Source organism: Hemitrygon akajei, chromosome 5, assembly GCF_048418815.1.
Source record: "Hemitrygon akajei chromosome 5, sHemAka1.3, whole genome shotgun sequence".
In the NCBI taxonomy this organism is placed as follows: domain Eukaryota; kingdom Metazoa; phylum Chordata; class Chondrichthyes; order Myliobatiformes; family Dasyatidae; genus Hemitrygon; species Hemitrygon akajei.
This window is the reverse complement of record NC_133128.1, coordinates 35,101,015-35,127,126: the sequence shown is the minus strand read 5'-3', so window position 1 is coordinate 35,127,126 and position 26,112 is coordinate 35,101,015. Positions and strand designations below refer to the sequence as shown.

The 26,112-nt window shown below is 44.2% G+C and overlaps 1 long non-coding RNA gene across 1 annotated transcript in view; it reads left to right on the top strand.

The window, feature by feature from the left end:
• Window positions 1–13,281: 13,281 nt before the first annotated feature.
• Window positions 13,282–26,112, top strand: part of LOC140727634 (uncharacterized) — a 112,925-nt gene continuing 100,094 nt past the window's right edge. Inside the window, exon 1 of the long non-coding RNA XR_012098887.1 lies at window positions 13,282–13,624. This is a non-coding gene — a long non-coding RNA (uncharacterized lncRNA). The remainder of the gene's footprint in view (window positions 13,625–26,112) is intronic.

Below are 26,112 nucleotides of genomic sequence, written 5' to 3'. Positions count from 1 at the left end.
CAAGGGCCCGGGCTCTTGTGCTCCTATGGTCACCGGAGCAGTCATCCTATCTTGGAACAGACGGAGGATGGAAACAAATTTATTGGGACAGCCAAACCTGAGGTGGACATCCTGTAACAGCTCTCTTTGCACATGTCGAATGCTTTAGAGAGGTCGACAAAGGCCATTAACAGGTCTTGATGTTACTCCCAGCACTTTTCAGGAAGCCAACGGTCAGTGAAAATCATGTCGATCGTGCTCCTGTTTTTCCTAATTCACACTGCTATTCAGGCAGCATTGACTCGGTGAGGTTGATGATGAGCCTCTGAAGAATCACCTTAGTCTGGATCTTTCCAGCAACAGAAAGAAGTGATATGCCCCTACTATTTCTGCAGATGGCTTTGACACCCATGTTCTTAAAGTGACAATTATGTTTGCATTTCTCCATTGCTGTGGGATGTTCTCATCAGTCCAATATTATTTAATATAAATTGCAAATGAAACATTTAGATAGAGATGTAACGTCAGGATTTTTACTCCTCTTTCATATGAAAGATGGAAGTAATAAAGTCAATTATTAATAAAGTCACAAAACGCACATGGGTGAGCACAAATTAAAAATCATGGTTTACTGCAGGGGTCTGTGCATGTCTGAGGGATCTTGATGTTGCTGTTAGACTGGGTTATGTGACATCTCTCATTGAAGGAAGAACTGTGCTTTCCCGCTCCATCAGGAAGGCAAAATGGGAGCATTCTCAGAGAATTTACAACCACTTCTGCAATACCCGAGTCTCGTGTGGCACATGTCAGGGAATTCACAGGATCACGGACTACAAGTCTACTCTGCGCACCAGTGACCAGGAAGTTTCACTCACTGAAAGGCTGAGTGTCTTCCACGCCCGGTTTGATGTACAGAACAAAGTGCAGGCGAGTTAGGCACCCCTTCCCCAGGGGAGCAGATATTCTGTCCGGCTGAAGCAGAGGTGAGGAAGAACCTGGCCAGAGTTACCCCTCGCATAGCTGCAGGGCCGATAATTTTTCAGGTTGAGTTCAGAAAGACTGCGCACCTCAGTTGATGGATATCGTTCACATCTCTCTGAAACAGACCATTGTCCCAGGCTTTTCAAAGCAGCAAGCATCATTCCAAGCCAAAGAAGGAGACAGTAACCTCCCTAAATGACTGCCGTCCAGTGGCATTAACGTCAACCATTATCAATTACTTTGACCGGCTGGTCATGGAGCACATTAAAGCTTTTGTCCTGGCTACACTGGACCCTTACAAGTTTGCCTATGGCTCAGATTGATCCCCTGAAAATGCAGTAGCCTCTGCCCTCCATTTGTCCTGTCCCACTTGGAAAATGGGGTCTCATATGCCAGACTGCTGTTTATAGACTAGAGTTCACTGGTCAACACCATCATACACCAGAAGCCGGTGGGGACAATGCCTTCACTGGTTCTCAACACCCCCCCCCCCCGCCCTCTGCAATTAGATACTGAACTTCTTAACAGTAAGGCCACAGTCCATCCTTGTGGGCAGCAATGTCTCTTGTTCCTTTACGCTGAGTACTGGCCGCATTTCCCCAAGGCTGTGTGCTCAACCCACTGCTGTTCACACTGCTGACGCGTGACTGTGTCACAAGATTCAGCTCAAACCGTGTCAACAAGTTTGTGGATGCCGCAACAGTGGTTGGCCTTATCAAGAACGTTGACGGAGTGGAGTAGAGAGAGGAAGTATAGCGGCTGGTGAATTGGTGCGAGAAGAATGACTAAATCCTGAATATGGAGAAAGCAAAAAAATCATTGTGGACTTCAGGAAGGTGCAGATAATCCAACCACCTCTGTGAGTACATGGCTCCTCCGTGGAGAGAGTTAAGTGCACCAAGTTCCTGAGAGTTCACATCATGGATTACGTCACCAAATCCCTTAATATCACCTTCATACCATCGCAAGACTCTGGAAACTAAACCCCATTGTGTTCATTGCAGTATCGGGTGACTTCAACCATGTCTCTCGTTCAACAACCCTACCCACATTCCATCAGATTGTTGAGTGTTATACAAAAGGAAATAAAACACCTGCTCTCTTGTATGCAATTCTAAAGATGCATAGAGCACCACAATCCTCCCATAACTGAAATATCAGATCACATTCCAGTTCTCTTCATGCCTTTGTATAAGCCCGAAGAACACCAATCTATTGTATCCGATGCTCACGGTACAGCCTCGTCTACATCGGCGTAACTGAATACAGATTGGGGGAGCGCTTCGTCGAGCACCTCCGCTCTGTCCACCACAACAGACAGGATCTCGTGGTTGCCACCCACCAACTCTGCTTCACATTCCCACTCGGACATGTCATACAATGCTTCCTCTAATGCCAATAATGAGGCCAAACTCAGGTTGGAGGAGCAACGCCTCATATACCGTCTGGGTAGTCAGCCCCTTGGCATGAACATTGAATTCTCCAACTTCTGGTAATTCCCTCCCTCTCCCTTTCCCCATACCAGTTTCACTCTGCCTCCTCCTCCACCTGTTAGCTTTCTCATGATTCTGCCTTCTTCTACTACACAGTGCTTTCCCCTTACATTCCTTCTTCACCTTTCCTGCCTATCCCCTCCCTGCTTCCCCTCCCCCACCCATTGATCTTTCAATTTGATTGGTTTTTCACCTGGCACCTAACAGCCTTCTCCTTCTCACCCTGCCCTCTCCCTCTTCAGTCCTGACAAAGGGGGTCAGCCCAAAACGTTGACTGTTCTTTTCCACAGATGCTGTCCGACCTGCTGTGTTCCTCCAATGTGTTGTACGTGTTGCTTTGACCACAGCATCTGCAGTGTACTTTGTGTTTACAGTGTTTTGTTCTGTGTGTGGGACTTGGGAAGAATGGGAAACACATCTGCACCAGGTGCACTGAGTTGCAGCTTCTGGGAAAACGTATTAAGGAACTGGAGCTGCAGCTCGATGACCTGCGACCCATCAGGGAAAATGAGAAGATGATAGACAGGAGCTACAGGGAGGGAGCTACCCTTAGATTGCAGGAGACAGATAACTGTGTGAGTATCAGGACAAAGAGGGGAAATGCACAACCAGAGCAGAGTACATCTGTGGCCATTCTCCTCAGCATTGAGAGGGATGAGCAACCGGGGGGGGGGGGGGGGGGGGGACAGTGAATGGATCTCTGGCACAGAGTATAGTGTTGTGGCACAGAAGAGCTGAGACGTGAAGAGGACTGCAGTGTTGATGGTGGATTCCTTAGTTACAGGATCAGAAATGATGTTCTGAGGGTGCGATAGAGATACTGGTGGTATGTGAATGGGTCATATTCTGCATGGAGGTTGGTGACTAGTGGTGTGCCTCACAGATCTATTCTGGGACCCTTACTCTTAGTGATTTTTATAAATGACCTAGATGCAGAAGTGGAGGGATGGGTCAGTAAATTTGCTGATGACACAAGGGTTGGGGATGTTGTGGATACTGTGGAGGGCTGTCAGAGGTTACAGAAGGACACTGATAGGATGCAAAACTGGGCTGAGAAGTGGCAGATGGAGTTCAACCCAGATAAGTGTGAGGTGGTTCATTTGGATAGGTCAAATATGATGACAGAATATAGTATTCATGGTAAGACTCTTGGCAGTGTGGAGAATCAGAGGGATCTTGGGGTCCGAGTCGATAGGACACTCAAAGCTGCTGCGTAGGTTGGCTCTGTGGTTAAGAAGGTATACGGTGCATTGGCCTTCAGCAAACGTGGGACTGAGTTTAGGAGCTGAGAGGTAATGTTGCAGTTATATAGAACCCTGGTCAGACCCCACTTGGAGTACTGTACTCACTTCTGTTCGCCTCACTACAGGAAGGATGTGGAATCCATAGAATGGGTGCAGAGGAGATTTACAAGGATGTTGCCTGGAATAGGGAGCATGCCTTATGGTAATAGATTAAGTGAACTCGGCCTTTTTTCCTTGGAGCAACGGAGGATGAGAGATGACCTGATAGAGGTGAACAAGATGATGAGAGGCATTGATTGTGTGGATAGTCAGAGGTTTTTTCCCAGGACTGAAATGGCTAGCACGAGAGGGCACGGTTTTAAGAAGCTTGGAAGCAGGTACAGAGGAGCTGTCAGGGTTAAGTTTTTTTACTCAGAGAGTGGTGTTTGCGTGAAATGGGCTGCCGCCGATGGTGGTACAGGCGGATATGATAGTGTCTTTAAGAGACTCCTGGATAGGTACATGGAGCTTAGAAAAATAGATGTCCATGGGTAACCCTAGATAATTTCTAAGGTAAGGGAAATGTTTGGCACAGCTACATGGGCCAAACGGCCTGTATTGTGCTGTAGGTTTTCTATGTTCTATTAAAGATCATGCAGATTTAGCTAATGGTGTTTTGTAGAATCTGCCCTTTTAAAGTTTTTACCTGGGGTCTGAATGTTAGCATACATCCTTGGATCCATATTTTTTCACAGTATTATCGCTCTACTCTTTGTTCTAATGATTATCCAACGTATTTCCATCATGAGAACTAGCCTGCCCAGCATCCAGGACAGCTACAAGTAGCGAAACCTCAAAAAAGGCAGCATCCATAACATACCCTCTTTCTATTACTGCCATCAGGAAGGAGGTACAGGAGCGTATAGGCACACACTCAATGATTGAGGAATAGCTTTTACCCCTCTCCCATCAGATTTCTGAATGGGCATTAAATCCATGGACACTCCCTCAGTACTTCTTTTTCTCTTTTTGCACTATTTAGTTAATTTAATGTTTTAGATATATATTGAATGTAATTTACAATTTTATTATTATGTATTGCAATGTACTGATACCAAATAACAACAAATTTGATATAGAAATGCCAGTGAAATTAAATTTGATTCTGATCCTGATTCTATTTTCTTAAGTGTTTATCAATGGCAAGTAAAACAAGGTAAGAGTTTGTGTGCAAAATAACATTCCAAATCTTTTTTTGGTGATGTTATCTAACTTTATAACATGATATTGTCTTTGTGTATTGTGTACCTCGACCTCATTATATCTATTAATTGTTGTTAAATGTCCCAATACATGGCTTGGAAATTAATATATTTTTATTGTTTCCTTTGAATGCCTATGTACCAATAATACTTTTAAATATGTTGGTGTTTTCATTTTACCTTTTATCTCTGCTTTACAGTCTATGATATTATGTTAGTATCTTTATCGGCATTAATTGAAGTAGCCATGAATGCTGGTATTCCTTTTGTACTCTATTCACTCATACATATAAACAGTAGTATGATACCCAGAATTTTCTCTGGATCAAAAGGGGAAGATGCTGGCCATAAGAATTTAAAATATGGAAGAAAACATCAAACTCGAATGGATCAAGGACAGTACAAGTAGACAAACCTGGTGTATTTGTTCCTGCCATGCCCTTGAAGGAATAGAGGCTGCCATTCACTTCTATCCCCTCCATCAAGATGGTCCTAAAGCTGCCGGCTCCTTTCTCATTAAAAGAATCACTCAACTCCCCTCCATCACCTCCCTTCTCTGTCAGGCAGAACTTGCCCTCATACTCAACATTTTTTCCTTCAGCTCCTCACAATTTCTGCAGACTCAGGGGTAGCCATGGACACCTACATGGGCCCCAGTTATGTCTGCCACTTCATTGGCTAAATACAAGAGTCCATGTTCCAACCTTCCTCCGTAATGTTCTCCAATTCACCCTTCACTACATTGATGACTGCATTGACTATAAGACCGTAAGATACAGGAACAGAATTAGGTCATTTGTCCCATCAAGTCTGCTCTGATATTTCATCATGGCTGATCCACTTCTCCGTCTCAGCCCCAATCTCCTGCCTTCTCCCTGTATCCCTTCATCACCCGACTAATCAGGAACCTATCAACCTCAGCCTTAAATATATCCAATGGTGTGGCCTCCTCGATACTACAGTGGCATCAGCACTGGACTTTGGGACCAATGGACCCAGTTCAAATTCGGTCTGCTCCTTTCATGCTTTCCATCCATGCTGGGTGGAGCTTCATGCTAGCAATCCAGCCTGGCAAAAAACAGACAAATGCTAAGAAAACAGCAAAAACTACGACCCAATGCACCACAAGGCACCAGAAAGAAGAAGAACAATCTGACCCCACCCCCAGCTGCTTGTGGCAACAAATTCCGCAGGTTCACAATTCTCTGGCTAAAGAGATTCCTGCTTGTCTCCTTTCTAAATGGATTCCACTCTGTTCAGAAGCTGGGTCCTCTGGTCTTGGATATCCCCACATCCGCTCTATTGAGGCCTTTTAACATTCAAAATGTTTCTAAGTGGTCCCCACTCATTTCTCCGAATTCAAGTGAGCACATGACCTTAGCCACCAAATGCTTTTCATATGATAAGCATTTGAAAGCTCTCATATGTCAGCACATCCTTTCTTACATAAGGGGCCCAGAACTGCTTGCAATATTCCAAGTGAGGTCTCACCAGTGTTTTATAAAGCCTAAACATTACATCCTTCCTTTCATATTCTACTCCTTTTGAAATGAATGCAAACAGCACATTTACCTTCCTCACCACACACTCAACCTGAAAATTAACTTTTAAGGAAACTTGAACAAGGACTCCCAAGTCCCTTTGTACCTCACATTTTCAAATTTTCAATCCATTTAGAAAATAGTCTATGTTTTTATTTCTTCTACCGAAGTGCCTGACCATTCACTTCCTGACACTGTATTCGAAATGATACTTCTTTTCCCATTCTCCTTTTCTGTCTAAGTCCTTCTGTAGCCTCTCAACTTCCTCAAAATTACCTTCCCCTCCACTTATCTACATATCATCCACAAAGCTGCCAGAATGCCATCAATTCTGTTATCCAAGTCATTAACATGTAAAGTAAAAAGAAGTCATCCCAAAACAGACCTCGCTAGAACACCGCTTGTCACTGGCAGCCAACCAAAAAAAGGCTCCTTATATTCACACTCTGCATCCTGCTAATCAGCCAAAGATTTATCCCATGCATCCTGTAATACCATGGACTCTTAACTTGTTCAGTGGTCTCATGTGTGGCACCTTGTCAAAGGGCTTCTGAAAAATCCAAGTACACAACATCCACCAATTCTCCTTTCTTTATCCTGTTTGTTATTTCCTCAAAGAATTCCAACAGATTCCAACAAAAAACCTTATCGTATCCGCCTCCACCACCGTTGCCAGCAGCCCATTCCACGCACTCACCACTCTCTGCGTAAAAAACTTACCCCTGACATCTCCTCTGTACCTACCACCAAGCATCTTAAACCTGTGCCGTCTGGTGGCAGCCATTTCCGCCTTGGGAAAAAGCGTCTGACTATCCACATGATCAATGCCTCTCATCATCTTATACACCTCTATCAGGTCACCTCTCATCCTCCATTGCTCCAAAGAGAAAAGGCCGAGTTCACTCAACCTGTTTTCATAAGGCATCTTGTAGGCATTCAACAAATTTCCTCTTGTGATCTGACACCAACCTGATTTTCCCAATCTCCTTGCATATTGAAGTCCCCCATTACAACCATGACATTACCCTTATTACATGCCCTTTGCAATCTCAGCCTACGATTTGTAGGCCTATATATGATTCTATAATGATTTTTTACCCTCGCAGTTTCTTAAGTCCACTCACAAAGATTCGACATTCTGTGATCCTATGTTACCTCTTTCAAAAGATGTAATTTCATCTCTTATCAATGAAGCCACATGACCGCCTATGCCTCTCTGCCTGTCTTTTCCATATAAACTACATCCTTTGATATCATTCCCAACTATGACCTTCATTCAATCACAACTCAGAGATGTCCATAATGTCATATGGACCAATCTCCAATTGCACAAATTCATACACCTTATTCTGAATAGTACATGCAGTTAAATACAGCACTTTCAGTCCTGTATTCTTCACCCTTTGGCATTTTGCCTCTGTGGTACAATTTAACTCTTTGCACTGTCTGCATTTGTACCCAGTCATTGGCTTGCCCTTCCTTAACATTCATATTACAACCATCACCTACTTGTAAACATGTTGACTGATCCTCAGCTCTATCATACTAGTTCCTATTCCCCTGCCATATTAGTTTAAACCATTTCCAACAGCTTTAGCAAATCTGTCCACAAGAATATTGGTCCCCCTCAGATTTAAGTGTAACCCTTCCCTTTTATACAGGCCACACCTGCCCAGAAGAGGTCCCAATGATCCAGAAATCTGAATCGCTACCCCCTGTTCCAGTTCTTCAGCCATAGATTTATCTGCCATCTCATTCTATTCCTAACATCACTGTCACGTCGCACAAACAGCAATCCTGAGGTTACTACCCTTGAGGTCCTGCTTCTCAGCTTCCTTCCTAACTCCCTGTATTCTGTTTTCAGGAGCTCCTCCCTTTTTCTACCTATGTCGTTGGTACCAATATATACCATGTCTTCTAGCTGTTCACCCTCCCTTTCCAGGATACTGTGGAAGCGTTCAGAAACATCGCGGACCCTGGCACCGAGGAGGCAAACTACCATTTGTGTTTCTTTTACGCGTCCACAGAATCGCCGATCTGTAAAGCCAAGAACCATGGTCTCATGTTCGACTCGACTCCTGATCAGGCACCCCTTGAGCAGATGTCAGAAGTAGTGAGGTATGTGGAAGTTGATCTTGAGAGGAAAATAGTCCGTATTAGAGAGTCCTTCCTTGGTTTTATCCAGACAAGCTAGAAAAATGCTGTGAGCTTGACTGAAGACATCTTGAAACAGCTAGAGAAGGACGAAATGGAGCTGCAAGATTGTCGGTCACAGTGCTATGACAATGCTGCTGTGATGGCTGGACAGAGAAGTGTTGTTCATCAAAGAATAAGTGAGAAAGACAACCTGGCAGTGTTTGTGAATTGCGACAATCACTCACTCAACTTGATGGGTGTACATGCAGCCAAGCAGGATACAATGATGGTCACGTTTTTTGGAACCATCAAAGCTCTCCGTGTTTTTCTCTCGTTCAACACAGTGCTGGGAAAAAACTCAAAAACGCCGTGCCTGTGTTTGTTAGGACAGAAGCAGTGAAGCCCGTCAACAAGTAAGTTCTCCAGGGCATGATAGACAATGAAAACGAGACCAGTGAAACGAGGAGTGATGCAAGGCAGCTTACAACCGTATGTTGAGTTACGATTTTCTGATGTTGCTAGGATTTTGGAGCAGAGTACTCATTCGCATTGACCGTATTCAAAAGAGGCTGCAGGACTTACTACTCTTTCTCTCATACCCGTCTACATCCTTACCTCTAATGTTTTCACTTCTTGACCAGTTTAGCCAGATCTCTGGCTATAAACTCAACTTACATAAGAGTGAACTTTTCCCAATTAATAAAGAAGCACAAGAACTAATATTTCGTGATCTCCCTTTTAAAGTAGTCCATAATCAATTCACTTATCTTGGAATTACAGTCACAAGGAAGTTTAAAGATCTCTTTTGTGAAAACTTTGTCAATCTTTCATATGCTACAAAACAGAGTCTGGTACAATGGTCACCTCTATCTATGTCCTTGGTAGGTCGTATCAATGTTGTCAAAATGTATGTTCTCCCCAAATTTTTATACTTATTTCAATCTATCCCAATTTTTATTCCTAAATCTTTTTTTGATTCCTTAGACTCTATTATTTTGTCATATCTGTGGCAGAATAAGCGCTCTAGAATTAATAAAATCCACCTCCAAAAATCTAAAAAAGAGGGTGGCATGGCTTTACCTAACTTTCGCTTATATTACTGGGCAGCTAATATACGTTGTGCTGCCTTCTGGTCTTTCTTCCACGGTCAACCTGAGTGCCAAAACTGGGTGGCAATGGAGTTGAGCTCCACTAAAGAATTATCTATATCTGCACTTCTTGGCTCTGCACTCCCTAGCAGTCTGCCCAGATCAATAGCCAATCCTCTTGTTAGACACACTTTGCGTATATGGGCTCAGTTCAGGAAATGCTATGGTTTCCAGGGGTTTTCTGTTTCCAGCCCTGTCGCACGCAATCACCTTTTTTTACCTACCACGTTCGATTCAGCATTCCATGTTTGGTACAGGAAGGGCATTAGACATTTTGAAGATCTCTTCATTGATAACCGCTTCACTTCTTTTCAACAGCTCTCTGTTAAGTTCAACCTGCCTAACGCTCACTTTTTCAGATATCTCCAAATCCGACACTTTACTGCTCCTTTAATTCCTAACTTTCCTGAAATGCCTGCGAAAAATGCTATGGACCTATTTCTCTCCATTAATCCACTAGGTAAAGGTTTAATTTCAATTATCCAAGATAAACTAGCAGCCTTACGACGGGCCCCTGTGGATAAAATTAAAATGGCCAGGGAGCAGGATTTAAATATCTCCTTATCCGAGGAGAGCTGGGACTCAGTTCTCAAATCGGTTAACTCAACCTCTCTTTGTGCTCGCCATTGTCTCTTACAGTTTAAGATTGTTCATAGAGCCCATATGTCTAAATCTAAACTATCTCGATTCTACCCTGGCATTAGTCCGCTCTGTGATAAATGCAAGAGGGGCGTGGCCTCTCTCTTCCATATGTACTGGTTCTGTCCTAGCTTGGAGAAATTCTGGAAAGATGTCTTCACTACACTATCGGGTATCCTGAATCAGCACCTTGAACCTAACCCCTTAATTGCTCTGTTCGGTTTTTGGGGCGAGACAGATTTATGTCTGGGTCCGACCAAATGCCGAATACTATTCTTTGCCTCTCTCCTGGCTAGACGCTTGATCCTCCTTAGATGGAGAGATGTTGCCCCGCTCACTCATGCGCAATGGCTTAACGACATTATGGCCTGCTTGGACCTCGAAAAAATTCATTATTCAGTTCTCAATTCGGATTTAAAGTTCCATAAGATCTGGGGGCCTTTTATCGAGTACTTTCATAACCTTCCTCTTGACTAGGGTTTTTTTTTCTTTTCGGTCCCTTGCTTTCAGCTCCCTTTTTTTCCTGGTAGTAGGCATTATTATCCTCTGTTGCTAAGTGTATTCACAGTCTGGGAGTTTGACTGTCCGGACTTATACTCTCTATATTGTGTGGTGGCTGGTCTGGAATTGTTGTTTTTTTTCTTGTGTTGTGGGGTTTGGGGAGGACACTAAGCTCACTTGTCTTTAATTTAGGTGATTTTTTGTGAAATTCTCTTCCTTTGTAGCATATTGTTATTGTATGCTTAACCTTGCTCTGTATTAATGCTCCTCATTGGGATTTGGGGTTTTTAATTTTGTAAAATGTTTTGAAAAACTAATAAAAAAATTTATATATAAAAAAAGAGGCTGCAGGATCCTAGCATGAAGTTCCAAGATACAGCACTGGATTTGAAAGCCCTCCGAGATCATTTTTATGATGAAAGAGAAGTGTTGGTCAGTGAGTCACTCGAAGAAGGAGCCGTTCTCTGTCAAGAATGGAATATTGAACTTGAAAGACGTCAGAGACGAAAGAAACGATTGGCTGATGAGAACTTGAGAGACGCTGAGTTAACAGCTAAGGAGGAAATGGAAAGAGCCATGAAGGGATCACCCGACTGTCTTCACAGAGAAATGGACGAAAGGTTCGCTCGTTTGCACGACACTGACGCCAAGTTTACGTTCCTTTTCAAAGTCGAGGGATTGTGTTACGGCGCCGAAAGTAACGACCTAAAGAAGTGCGAACATTTGGGTGAATTTTACAGCTCTGATGTCGATGGACAGCAGCTATATGAAGAAATTTTGGATTGCAGAATGTTGCTATCAAGGCGGGTCAACGTGAAAATATCAAGACCTGAAGAGCTTCTTGAATTTATTGTTCAGTATGGAGATGAGAGCGTTTTCCCCAATCTTCGCATTGCTATTCAGATAATGCTAACCATCGCAGTTTCCATCGCCATCTGTGAGAGATAATTCAGCAAGTTAAAACTAATACTTTCCTATTTGAGAGCCTCCATGGGTCAAGGCAGAGTCTGTGCTCTTTCTCTGCTGAGTGTAGAAAGAGAAAAAACTGAAAGAAAACTGACTTTGATCACATCATAGACCAATTTGCATCAGTGAAAGCAAGAAAGGTGCAGTCATAATAAGTGCTATAATTTGTCAATTAAAAGATTAACCAGCTTGACTTGTACTTTTGAGCTGATATTATGGTAAAGTTATCTAAAAGATGGGTGTCAGATGTTCGGACGGGGACGCAATATCAGTGCTTGCCATAGGTGCTATTTTCCGTAGATACGCCCCTGCAGGCAAGGATAAGTACCAAGAGGGAGATCAAGGGAGTGTACAAGGGCAAGGTAGACTCGTAGGAGCGCTTCACCCCTCCCCCTCTCCTGGCTTCATTCAGCACCTGCCACCTTCTATTTCTTCTCCAACCACTCCCCCTCCCCATTCTTACACTGACTGCGCCCCTCCCTGTCCAGTCCTGATGAAGGGTCTCGGCCCGAAGCGTCCACTTTTTGCTTCTTTTTCCATAGATGCTGCCTAGACTGTTGAGATTCTCCAGCATCTTGTGTGTGTTGCTTTGCATTCCCAGCATCTGCAGATTTTCTTGTGTTTGTTATAAAAACAGAACGGCAGTTCAGTGAGCGAAAACGCCTTGTTAATTAAAGAGATCAGTGAAGATTATTTAAACGGGTTCAAGCTGACAGGAAGGCTATAGTTACTCAACGCAGTACAGCAGTGTTGCGCAGAAGAGCATTTCCGAACACATCGAACCTTGGAGCGAATTGGCCACAACAGCGGAAGACCACACCTGGTTTCACTCCTGTGTCTAATAAAGTGCCTTTTGAAAAGAAAGGAATATAAAAGTATCCAAGAAAATGGATGACAGGAGAGAGCATCAGAATGTGGCGGGGTTCTGTGACAAGGAATGAAGGCATTTGTTTGCCGGGTCAATCACTTTATAATCACTATTGTGCCCAGCCCACGACGTATAAGGGCGCTAAATTGATCTGATATTTATTTTAAACCAAATATACGCTTAGTATTTTTTTATCTTTGGCAGCCAGTTATCTAAAATTACCCACAGCAGACTCTAGAAATTCCGATCCTTCTCTCGCTACAACTAGAGAGCGTGAAAGGTTGTCCACTGACAATCGCAATTCCTGCTCCCCGTCTTCAAACCCCTTCAATGCTCTCTCGCATCCTTTGTTGAAAGTAGTTGGGGAAATGCCGAGTTTGCCCTCTTGATCCCGAAAGCAGTTGTCAAATAAAACAAGAAAATAAAAAACCAACAAGCAGTTTCACACTAAGCAACACCCCCCATCCCACAGTCCCCTCTAGCGACCACGCCTTTCTAAGTCTGCAGTTTGTAAATTGTATGCCGCCACATTGCCGTCTTTCGATTTAAATTTCGCCAAACGAAACAAAGTTTTCAAAAACCATGCAGTGATATTTTGTAGCAGTCTGACAAAATAGCCAATTTCAAACTAGCGCAAACCATAAACGTAACAAGAATAAATTTCCATCAAAGCAATTGGCTCAAAGTGACAGCAAATAGGACTCTTTACCGCAGTGAATTTCGCACTTCCACGTTGACTCGTCCAGTTCTGTAAGGCTGCCAGGCTGTAAATTGTAACGACGCTGCCGTCGCCGCTTTATTTTTGCTAGTCTTTTCGTTCTCCCAATACATCCAAGTGTTACTATATGAAATAAGAAGTGCCCTTCGGCGACAAGATCATCACGGAGGTATTTTGTTTCAACTTAATCCGGTGTTTGTTTGTTTTTTGTTATTATTGTTTGCTGTTGACAGTAACTTCTCAATGAAGCATCAAAGTACAATGAGACTTAGATATAGATCGAAACATAATTCCGTTTGAGAAAAGCCCTTCAGGCGATATATGTTTTATTTCTTCTGCTTATATGATTGCTGCTGCAAGTAATATTTAACTTTGATATATTATGGTTAGACCGGGTATTACTGGCACCATCCTTCCGGACTTCCATCGTTCTGATTTTGATTTTTGGGTCGAAAACAAAATCAAAAGTATACATAACCTCGGTTTAGATTCGAGAAACACCTTTAGACAATAATAAGCCCATAAGGTATAGGAGCAGAATTAGATAATCGATTCTGTTCCGTCATTTCATTATGATTAATTCCATTTTCCTCTCAGCCCCAATCCCCTGCCTTCTCCCCGTTTTCCTCGATCCCTCGATGAAATAACATTTATTTTGTAAAGGAACAGAAATTGATTACTTTCTCACGTATCTCATGTTCAGATATGGCCAATTTCTGTACTCTAAAGTTCAACTCCACGTACAGCAAGCCATTTGAAAATAGGATTGGGCTGTCAGCTTTGTGGAGGTAATCATCTCTTCCTAACACAAGTACTATTCCACTAGCGGAAGGCTCCGAGCATTATCTTGTCCTTTGCACTTCCTCTGTATTTTGTGAACAATTATGGGTTCAGTTCTCCGTCATTTCTCTCACTAATTCCCGGGTCTTCGTCTCTCACCCTTCGGAAACCCTGGCTGCTGACTTCCACTCGGTCCTAAACCTCTGAAACCACGCTCGCGGACATCATTCACAGTTTTATAGACAGTGCCCTTGTAAGGTGAAACGGACTTTTAACCCCACAATTTACAGTACCTTGATTGTCCACACACACGATCTTCTGACTGCGCTGCACTTCCGTTGTAACAGTGATACTCTATTCTGTTGTTACCTTTGCCTCCTGTTGCCTCAGTACACTGTTGTAATGAAATGACCTGCATGGATGGAAGGCAAAAGAATGTTTTTTTTAAACTGTAAACACAAAATGTTGGCAGAACTCAGCAGGCCAGACAGCATTTATGGGAGGAGGTAGTGACGATGTTTTGGGCCGAAACCCTTCATCAGGAGTGAAGTAACATGGGATGGTCGAGGGGGGATAAGAAGTGGGGGGAGGGATAAAGTAGAGAGCTGGGAAGTGATAGGCTGGAGGGAAATGGGCTGGGGGAAGGTGGAGAATTATGGGAAATAAAAGAGAAATAAATGTAGGGCTGGGGGGGAGATTATAGTGAGGGGGGAAAAGAGAGAGAAAGAGAACCAGACTAAAGTAATAGATAGGGATGGGGGTAAAGGGGGGCAGGGGTATCAAGAGAGGTCTGTGAGTTGGATGTTCATGCCGGCAGGTAGGAGGCTACCTAGGCGGGAGATAAGGTATTGCTCCATCGACCTGCGTGTGGCCTCATCTTGACGGTCGAGGAGGTCGTGGACAGACATGTCGGAGTGGGAGCGGTCTGTGGAATTGAAGTGTGTGGCCACAGGGAGATCCCGCCACTGCTGGAGGACTGAGCGCCGGTGTTCGGCGAAACGGTCTCCCAGTCTGCGGCGGGTCTCCCCAATGTATAAATGGCCACATCGGGAGCACCGGGTACAGTATATCACCCCAGTTCACTCGCAGGTGAAGTGGTGCCTCACCTGAAAGGACTGTCTGGGGCCTGGGATGGGATGGCCCAAGCCATTTCCGATCTCACCAGTCCATTGTCTCCCAAACCATTTCCGATCTCATTAGCTCGGGAGATCTCCCATGGACGGCCACCAAACTTATAGTTCCCACACCCTGCACTTCCCGTTTCTACGTCCTACCTAAGATTCACAAACCTGCCTGTCCAGGCAGACCCATTGTCTCTGTTTGTTCCTGCCCCACTGAACTCATTTCTGCCTATCTCGACTCTGTTTTATCTCCCCTTGTTCAATCCCTTCCCACCTATGTCCGTGATACTTCCCATGCTTTACAGCTCTTCAAAGATTTCAAGTTCCCTGGCCCCCACCGCCTCGTTTTCACCATGGACGTCCAGTCCCTATATACCTCTATCCCCCACCAGGAAGGTCTCCAAGCTCTCCGTTTCATCCTGGATTCCAGACCCAGCCAGTCACCTTCTACCACCACTCTGCGAGTCAACTGGGGTGATATACTGTATCCGGTGCTCCCGATGTGGCCATTTATACATTGGGGAGACCCGCTGCAGACTGGGAGACCGTTTCGCCGAACACAGGCGCTCAGTCCTCCAGCAGTGGCGGGATCTCCCTGTGGCCACACACTTCAATTCCACAGACCACTCCCACTCCGACATGTCTGTCCATGGCCTCCTCTACCGTCAAGATGAGGCCACACGCAGGTCGATGGAGCAATACCTTATCTCCCGCCTAGGTAGCCTCCTACCTGCCGGCATGAACATCCAACTCACAGACCTCCCTTGATACCCCTGCCCCCCTTACCCCCATCCCTATCTATTATTTTAGTCTGGTTCTCTTTCTCTCTCTTCCCCCCTCACTATAATCTCCCCCCCCCCAGCCCTGCCTTCCTTTCTCTTTTATTTCCCATAATTCTCCACCTTCCCCCTAGCTCATTTCCCTCCAGCCTATCACTTCCCAGCTCTCTACTTTATCCCTCCCCCCACTTCTTATCCCCCCTCGACCATCACATGTTACTTCACTCCTGATGAAGGGTTTCGGCCCGAAACGTCGTCAGTACCTCCTCCCATAGATGTTGTTTGGCCTGCTGAGTTCTGCCAGCATTTTGTGTTTTTATTTTTTAAAATTTATTTCCAGCATCTGCAGATTCACTCGTGTTGCCTTTTTTTTAACTGTAGATCGACAGATGTGATCAACATTTTTTTAGTTTACATTAACCAATAAACGTTTTTTTCAGCTACCTATACATCGTTCACCACTGGCGAGAGCTGCTGCCGCTGTTGTAGAAGCCCTTTTGTCACATAAAGCCCATACCCACTCTTACCGTCTGCTGGCTGCGCTCTAGCTTCGCTCTCCCACCCTCCATTATTCTATTCACGTGAAGCACATCGAAAGCATGTCTTGGTCAGTAAGTCCTAACTCTCACTTTCCTTGCCCCGCCGCACTATCTCATAATCTCCATAAATGCTCCTCCTAGATTCCAGACTCCTTCGTCAGCCAAACATTCAACCAGTTTTGGCCGATTATTCAAAGTCTTTTAAATCCTTTCTCCAAGTCTTTCTGTCCACCTGCAAATCAGATCCAAGGCACAGCTTTTGTTCTGCCTTCGTAAAATCACACTTAGCTCACTCCTCCCACCGCTTCCCCAACACAGACATTTTGCACTCCTCTGTATGTAAGACACAGTATGTGCTCTGTATGTTTTATGGAGCACGGAAATAGGCCCTTCGGCCCAACCAGGGTCCCCCCTCTAACCTAGTCCTACCTGCCCGCGCTTGGCCCATAGCCTTCTACAACAGAGGTTCCCAAGCACGTTCCCCTTGCTTAAAGGTATTGGCCCATGGCATAAAAAATGGTGGGTGCCCCGACTCCAAAACCTTTCCTATCTTAATGTATCTGTTCGTGCCTTTTGAATGTGTTTAAATCAATGCAACTGCAGGATTAGAAATACGAGAATGTACGCGGAGGCCAGAATTCCAAACCAACACACACACACACACACACACACACACACACACACACACACACACACACACACACACACACACACACACACACACACACACACACACACACACACACACACACTACTTCAGGAAGTCAACAGTTCAGGCAGCATCTATCGAAATTAATTAACAGTCAATGTTTTGGGCCGAGCCCGTCCTTCAGGGCTGAAAAGGAAGGGAGAAGACGCCAGAATAAAAAGGTGGGGGCGGGGTGAGAAACTGACAAGGAAAATGAAGGAGGGAGCGACGCTTGGAGAACTTATTCTTTTTTAGGTTCATCTTGGTGCTGATACACAATGAGAAGCTATACTTAACATGAGTAAAAGGGGGTAATTCTTTCCCAGATACATACTTTATTCATAACATATGCAATGAAAAAATCGGGACATTGTGTTACCATCATTCGCTGTGCCGAGCATACCACTATACTTACTCATAATCCTTAGAACAAGTTAGTGGTAGTTAACATTCCCAAGCAATACATCAGCAAAGTATTTGACAAACTGTTGGACAGGCTCCAACTCCGTAATAACTATTGCTGGCAGGATAAAAGATGGATAGGGTAGTCAGGGCATTTAGTTGGTTTGCCTTCATAGGCTGGGCAATTGAGTGTAAGATTTGGGACATCATGTTACAGGTTTAAATCACATTGGATAAGCTACACTTGGAATATTGGAATATCATTAGCTGAACTCCTTGTGTCCGCACTTAATTGTTCTGGTTGAAATGTACAGCAGGTACAGAACCCTTTACCCACACAAACTCATGTTCAGAAACAGTTATTACCCTTCAACCATCAGAATCAGGTTTATTATCACCGGCATGTCAACTTAGCAGCAGCAGTTCAAGGCAATACATAATCTAGCAGAGAAAAAATATGAAATAAAATAATAAAACTAATAATAAAAACAATTACGTTTATGGAATAGATTAAAAAACGTGCAAAAACAGAAATACTGTATACTAAGAAAGTGAGGCAGCGTCCAAAGATTCAATGTCCATTTAGGATTCGGATGGCAGAGGGGAAGAAGCTGTTCCTGAATCGTTGAGTATGTGCCTTCAGGCTTCTGTATCTCCTACCTGATGGTAACATTGAGAAAGGGGCATGCCCTGGGTGCTGGAGGTCCTTAATAATGCACGCTGCCTGAGACACCGCTCCCTAAAGATGTCCTGAATATTTTGTAGGCTAGTACCCAAGATGGAGCTGACAAGATTTACAACCTTCTGCAGCTTCTTTCGGTCCTCTACAGTAATCCCTCCATACCAGGCAGTGATGCAGCCTGTCAGAATGCTCTCCACGGTACAACTATAGAAGTTTTTTAGTTTATTTGTTGACACGCCAAATCTCTTCTAACTCCTAATAAAGTATAGCCGCTGTCTTGCCTTCTTTCTGACTACATCGTTATGTTGGGACCAGGTTAGATCCTCAGACATCTTAACACCGAGGAACTTGAAGCTGCTCACTCTCTCCACTTCTGATCCTTCTATGAGGATTGGTATGTGTTCCTTCGTATTACCCTTCCTGAAGTCCACAATCAGGCTCTTGAACTAGTGACGATAACTTCATTCACCCCTACTCTGAACTGATTCCACAACTTACAAACTCACTTTCAAGCGTACGTTACAACCCACATTCTCAGTATTTTGTTTTTTATTTGCATATTGGTTGTTTGTTAGTTTTTGCTAATGCCGTTTTCTGTAAAGTCCATTGTATTTCATTTTTCCTGTAAATGCCTGCAAGAAAATTAATCCCAATATTGTAATGGTAGCATGCTGTGACGTTCTGGGTGGGGCGTGGTCGACAGCCAGCTCCTGCATTTCTAATTACTAGTACTGTTTATTGTTCTTGTGTTAAAATGCTTTTATGGGATTATGGTGGGAAGTTCTAGTTCATTTATTGTTACATTTTAGCTTGGGTTATACAGTTATTTGCTTGTGTATTTGTGGGTCACCCTGACTGTAACCGGGGGGTGTGTGATGGTCACCTCCCCCGTCTGTGTGACGCTGGATGGGGTTCATTCTAGCTTGGTCATGGTGTCCTGTCTGTTTTTGTGTCTATCACAATGAAACTTTGCACACTGAGTTCGCGGAGAAGGTGTGGAGGAGGATGAAAGGGCTAGTGTCACGGTTCATACACAGCAGCTGCGTAACAGAGGACTCTGCGATCTACAGGCTGTTCGCGGGCACGCACACGGAGACCGGAATCCGGTGCTGCCGGCAGATCATCAAGTCGGTGAAAGACGCTCTTTGGTCAGCCCGAAACTTGTTGGTCTACCAGCACATGGAGATGTCCGTGAGAGAATGCTGCCGAATTGCACATTCTCGGCTGCATGAGTACTCGCTGAGGGACGCACTCAAACCTCACCGCAAGAACCCGATGGGGAAGGACCACGATTTTGAGTTTTTGTCCCGTGGGAGGGGTCGGGTGGCAGGGAGTATACTCCACAACAATGGTGTGTAAAGATGAAACAACGGAGCGCCACGTGAGTAGCTGAAAGTGTGGAAATGTATATCTTCGCTGGACGAGTCGGGGAGAGCAGAAGCGATCTTAGCACACCAGTGGTCCAGCATCGCCCCACACGCAGCGAGCCCGGGCTTCTGTCATCGAGGCGGAAGAGGAAACTGACGAGGACAGGTACCTGTCTGACGAGGACCTGCCGACCAGCGCCGCCAGCCAGGAAGCAACCTCTGAGACCGGTGCGGTGCACGGCTACTAGATTGGCTTTTTCTGAGCAAAATTCCAGAAAATTGGCTTTTTCCCCCAATTTGGTTGGCTTCAGAAAATTCATTTGGCTTTTTGGCGCTTTCCTGGCTTTTTTATATGCTAAAATTATCTGCACGAAAACTACATGCCATCCTTTTTCTAAGTTAAGGCAGTGGAGCTGCAAATTGCTGTAAGCATAACCTGCCATTGTGCAATATGTACAGTTGACCACTTTAGTGAAATCATGATAGCACATGGGCATGGGAGTACAGTGGAGCACATAAAGTTACATAAAACTAAATGTGCATGCTTAATCAAAAACCACTTCGCCTGCACTGAAAACTGATCTCATTGATGACTTTCAGAACAAGAAATATGCCATCAGTATAGATGAATCTACTGACATTTCAACACAAAAATATTTGTGCATTTTATTTTGATTTTTAAGTGATAGGACAAAGGAAATTGTAACTGGATTTCTAGGTTTAATTCCGGTACAGGAGGCTACAGGAGAAAACATATTCAATTTGATTGACAAGGAAATCAAAAGATGTGGCCAGAGACTTGCAAATTGCATTGGTTTTGCATCCAATGGTGCATCAAACATAGTTGGGTGCAACAACAGTGTGGTCCAGATTAAAAGATGTGTCTCTTTTCTTTGTGCAACTCAAATATATTTGTCATTTGCTGGCACTGACTGCCAGCGACCACCTCCCCACCATGGACCAGCAACGAGCAGGTGAGCGATTCTGTGCTGGCCCGGGTGAGGGAATGGCTGACTGTGGGACGAAGGCCGGACTAGCCAGAGGTCTCCTTCCTGGATCCAGAGACCAAGGCCCAATATTCACAGTGGAGGATGCTGGAGGTCCACGATGGGTTGCTGTTCAGGCGGTGGCAGTTGTCCGACGGTGACAGACTCCCCCGAGGGCTCTGCGCCACGGTGCTGCAGTCGGTGCACGGGCTGGTAGGCGCCAGCCATCTCGGAGTTGCAAAGACATTGGGCAGGCTGCGTGAACACTTCTATTGGCCTGGGTACAGGCAGAATGTGGAGTTGTTTGTGCACGGCTGCGACACCTGCAAGGCGCTGAAGGGACTGGGCCACCAGTCTAAGGTGCCATTGCAGCATTACATGGTGGGGGCCCCAGTATGGGTCTACTGCCCCTCCTGGAAGTAGGGACAATCCCCCAGGCATGGAAGACACTGGGAGAGGTGCTCGATCGCATCCCTCGGGTGCGGTGTCCTGAGCGGTGGAAGGCAGTCGTACTTCACTGGGACTGGCTGGCACCGAATCAGCCCTTGGCCACCACTAACCCAGTGAGGCTGAAGGAAGGAAATGACACTCCGAGTGCCCTGGCTCTTGCATCACACAAACAGCTGGCAGTGTCAACGCCCACCGGAACTTTGGACCTTGCTATGAACTCTGGGTTTGCCGGGGATGGCTGACCCCTTAGGTGGGGGCAATGTGATGCTCTGGGTGGGGTGTGGTCGACAGCCTGCCTCTGCATTTCTAATGACCAGTACTGTTTATTGTTCTTGTGTTAAAATGCTTTTATGGGATTATAGTGGAAAGTTTGAGTTCATTTATTGTTACATTGGGTTATACAGTTATTTGCTTGTGTATTTGTGGGTCACCCTGACTGTAACCGGGGTGTTGATGGTCACCTGCCCCCATCGGTGTGAGACTGGTTGGGGTTTATTCTCCAGGTCATGGTGTCCGGTCTGTTTGTCTCTATCACAATAAAACTGTTGTTGAGTTAAAGAGCTTTTTTGTCTGTCATTATGGGCCAAATGGTCCCCACAATACAAATACATCCTTTGATAATAAAGTTGCTTTGAACTTTTGAAGTAAATAATGCCCTTTTCCTGCTTTACTTCCAGTATACACTCAGTGGTCACTTTATTGGGTAACTTCTGTACCTAATAAAGTGACAACTGGGTGCATGTTCATGGTCTTCTACTTCTGTAGCCCATCCACTTCAAGGTTTGATGTGTTGAGCATTCAGAGGTGCTCTTCTGCACACCACTGTTGGAACTCGTGGTTATTTGAGTTTCTGTCACCTTTGTGTCAGCTTGAACCAGACTGGCCATTCTCCTCTGACGGAATTTTCACACACAGAACTGCTGCTCATTAGATGTGTTTCTTTTTTACTTTGGATTTTTGGACCATTCTCTATAAACTCCAGATAACTCTTGTGCATGAAAATCCCAAGAGATCAGCAGTTTCTTAGATGCTCAGTACTCCCCCTCCCAATCTGGCAACAACAATGGTGAAAGTCATTTAGGTCACATTTCTTCCCTGTTCTGTTGTATGGTCTGACCAACAGCAACTGAACCTTTTGGCCATGCCTGCATGCTTTTATACATTGAGTTGCTGCCACATGATACTTGCATTAACTATCATGTGTACACAACAAAGAAGGCACTGAGTGTATTTGTCAACTATACCTGTTCCATTCCCATCATTTTGTTTTCACCCCCTCGCCTTCCACTCGGAGCAAGGATAGAGTTCCAAGTATTCTCACCTTCCATCTCACTCATCATGCTTCCATCTCCGACCATATTTGTTGCCATTCTCACAGTGCACCTTCCTGTGCAGAGTGCTGGAGTTTTTGATCTAAGGTTCTTTCAGAAGTCAAGAAAGAGTCATAAAACTTGTTGCTTCATAATCATTTATTAAGTATTAATAGAACAAAGAGAAATGGAAATAGGGAGAAGCAGAGAACTAGTAGGAGAAGTGTTGTAAAGGGTCAGTTAGGCACAGAGTGTATCTGACAAGTTCCTAATTTGGCTCAATTCACAGGTACATGGATTTACAAAACTGAATAGCTGTGGGCCCACCTGCTAGGTTTCCCTGACTCTCCATGAACGTTCAAAGAATAGACAAGGTATTACCTGGGGAAAAGATGTCAGGCATTCCTCATGATCCTCATGTGATCTCTGTGAGTCTGTTGAAGGGTTCTCCATATTTGTGATGGTTGGTCTCCGGAGATTTGTTGCTGCCTGAGCTTCCAAAATTCTCTGTTTTAACATTTTTCCTCATCAGGTTAATCTGTGATGTTTCAATTTCACTGGGTCAAGGTCATCTGACTGGTGTGTCAGATTCCCATTGGACATAGCTCAGGTCTACAAGGAATATTGTTTTATGGCCCGGGCCTTCAACTCCATGCCTTTGGTGACTTGTTTCAAACCAGTCAAACTGAGTCATCCAGGCACTGAGCAGAGATGATGAAATTACTTCTGGAAACCTGCCATTTTACACAATAATCAACTTCTTATCTGAGAATGGTCTCAGAATTACCAGAACTTCTTGTGCCTCAGGGCCAGGCCTATTGTTTTCCAAAATTACCTTGAAACTAACGGCAGTATGATCACTAGATGCAAAGTGTTCCCCCTACTCAAACTTCTGTCACCTGCCCTGTCTCATTCTCTAATAGCAGATTGAGTATCACACACTCTCTTGTTCCAACTTCTATGTACTGATCAAGGAAACACATCTGGGCACATTTGACAAACTCTTTCCCATCCAGCACTCTTACAGCATGGGAGTCCCAGTCAGTATGTGGAAATTTAGAATTACTTACAATCATAACCTTATGTTTCTTGCAACAGTCTGTGATCTCCCTACAAATTTACTGCTGTAAATCCCACTGACTGTCGGTGGTCTATAATACAAACCCATTAATGTGGCCACACCTTTCTCATTCTTCAGTTGTACTCATTGAGCCTCAATAGACAGGATCGATAGTTTGTCCTGACTGCTAACTGCTGAGACATTTTTCCTGAACAATAATCCCTCCTAATCTAATCTTAATCCCTCCTGCTCTATCATGTGTAAAACAACAGAGCCCCCTGTTCAGCAAGTTGCCAGTCCTGTCCCTTCTGCAACCCAGTCTCACTAATGGCTACAATGTCATATCTCTACATGCTGATCAACTGCCTTTCCTGTAATACTCCATGCAAGGAGTATTCCTTGCACCTGAACTGGAAGGGGACTAACATCCTAACAGTAAGGTTTACTAGTGCTGTAGGGGTTTGGGGGCGAGGGTGCCTGAACAGTTAGTGCAGAGGTTGGGAAACAAAGCCAGAAATCAAAAAGTTGAGCATGTTGTGACTAATATCCTGAGTTGCATATGTTTCAATGCACGACATATCATAGGAAAGGCAGAAGAGCTGAGGGCATGGATTAACACCTGGAAGTATGATACTGTAGCCTAGTGAGACTTGGTTGCAGGACTGACAGCTCAATATTCTGGGGTTCTGTTGTTTTAGATGTGACAGAGTAGGAAGGATTAAAGGAGGAGTGGTGTTACAAGCCAGGGAAAATCCCACAGCAGTACTCTGTCAGAACAGACTGGAGAACTCACCCAGTTAGGCATTTTGGGTGGAACTGAAGAATAAAACAGGCATGATCATGTTAATCGGGTCTATATTACAGAACACCCAACAGTAAGGGATTTAGAGGAATAACTTTGCAAAGAGATTGCTGACTGCTGCAAAAGACATAAACTTGTTATAGCAGGTGATTTTAACTTTCCACCAAATGACTAGGACTCCCATACTATAAAAGGACCAAAAGGGATAGAGTTTGTCAAATATGTATCAGCAATTAGAAGTCGCAACAAGAGAGTGTGTGATTCTTGATCTGTTATTAGGAACGAGACAGGGCAGGTGACAGAAGTTTGAGTAGGGGGAAGCACTTTGCATCTAATGACGACAATGCTATTGGTTTCAAAGTAAATGTACAAGATGATAAGTCTGGACCACAGATTGAGATTCTAAATGGAGAAAGGCCAATTTTGATGGTATCAGATAGAATCTGGCAAGTGTGGATTGGGACAAGCTATTTTCTGGCAAAAGTGTTCTTGGTAAGTAGGAGTCCTTCAAAAGGGAAAATTTGAGAGTATAAAGCCTGCATGTGCCTGTCAGAATGAAAGGTAAGGATAATGAATGTAGGGTACATGGATTTTCAAGCGATTCTGAGGTCCTGTTTAAGAAAAAAAATGAGATGATTAGCAGGTATAGGCAGGTAGGAACAAATGAGGTACTTATGAAATATAATAAATGCAGGATAACACTTAAGGAAGAAAGCTGGAAGGCTAAAATAAGGCATGACGTTACCTACCAGACAATGTAAAGGAGAATTCCAAGGGGTTCTAGAGATATGTTAAGAGCAAAAGAATAGCTAGGGACAAAATAGTCCTCTGGAAGACCAGAATGATAACCCATTTACCTTCTTAAAGGTTTGTGTGGGTTCAGCATGTCGTCTAAAAGTTAGACAATCTTATAGATGTACTGTGACTGTTTGCATTACGGCCAGGTATGGAAACTCCAAAGCATAAGAATGGAAAAGCCTATGAAAATGGTGGATACAGTCCAATCCCTGACAGGAAAGCTCTTCCCAGTATTGAGTGCATCTTCAAAGAAAGCCGGCACAAGAAAGCAGCATCCATCATCAAGGACCCCACCATCTTGCCATGCTATCTTCTCACTTCAGCCTTGAAAAGGAGGTACAGGCACCTTAGGTCTCACACCACCAGGTTCAGAAACAGTTATTACCGTTCAACCATCAAGCTCCCGAACCAGCATGGATAATTTCATTCAACTCAACACTGAACTGATTCTCAGTATTATTTGCTTATTATAGAGTCATAGAAAAGTACAGCACATATGACCCTTTGAGTGAAGAGTGAGGGAATTCAGCAGGTCAAGTAGCCTCTGTGGTGTGCAAAGGGAAGCCAAAGCCTGTGTCAAGATTAGACATGTGTAAACCTGCAATGTGTTTGGTTCCTCTACCCCACAGCAATTTGTATAGAGTCTAATTTTCCTAACTGTGCAGTCTGGGCTAAAATCCTCCATCATCACTGATAAAGGAACCATCAGCCTTTACATCAATCGCAAGCAGGTTCTGATTTGTAAATCCACAACTAAGTTCCAATGCATTTGCTTCCTCTTCTGAATCTGAATTAAGCCTATTATCACTGACATATGTTGTGAAAGTTGATGTTTGGTGGTACCAGTACAGTGCAATATGTATAAAATTACTATAAATCGCAATAAAGTATAT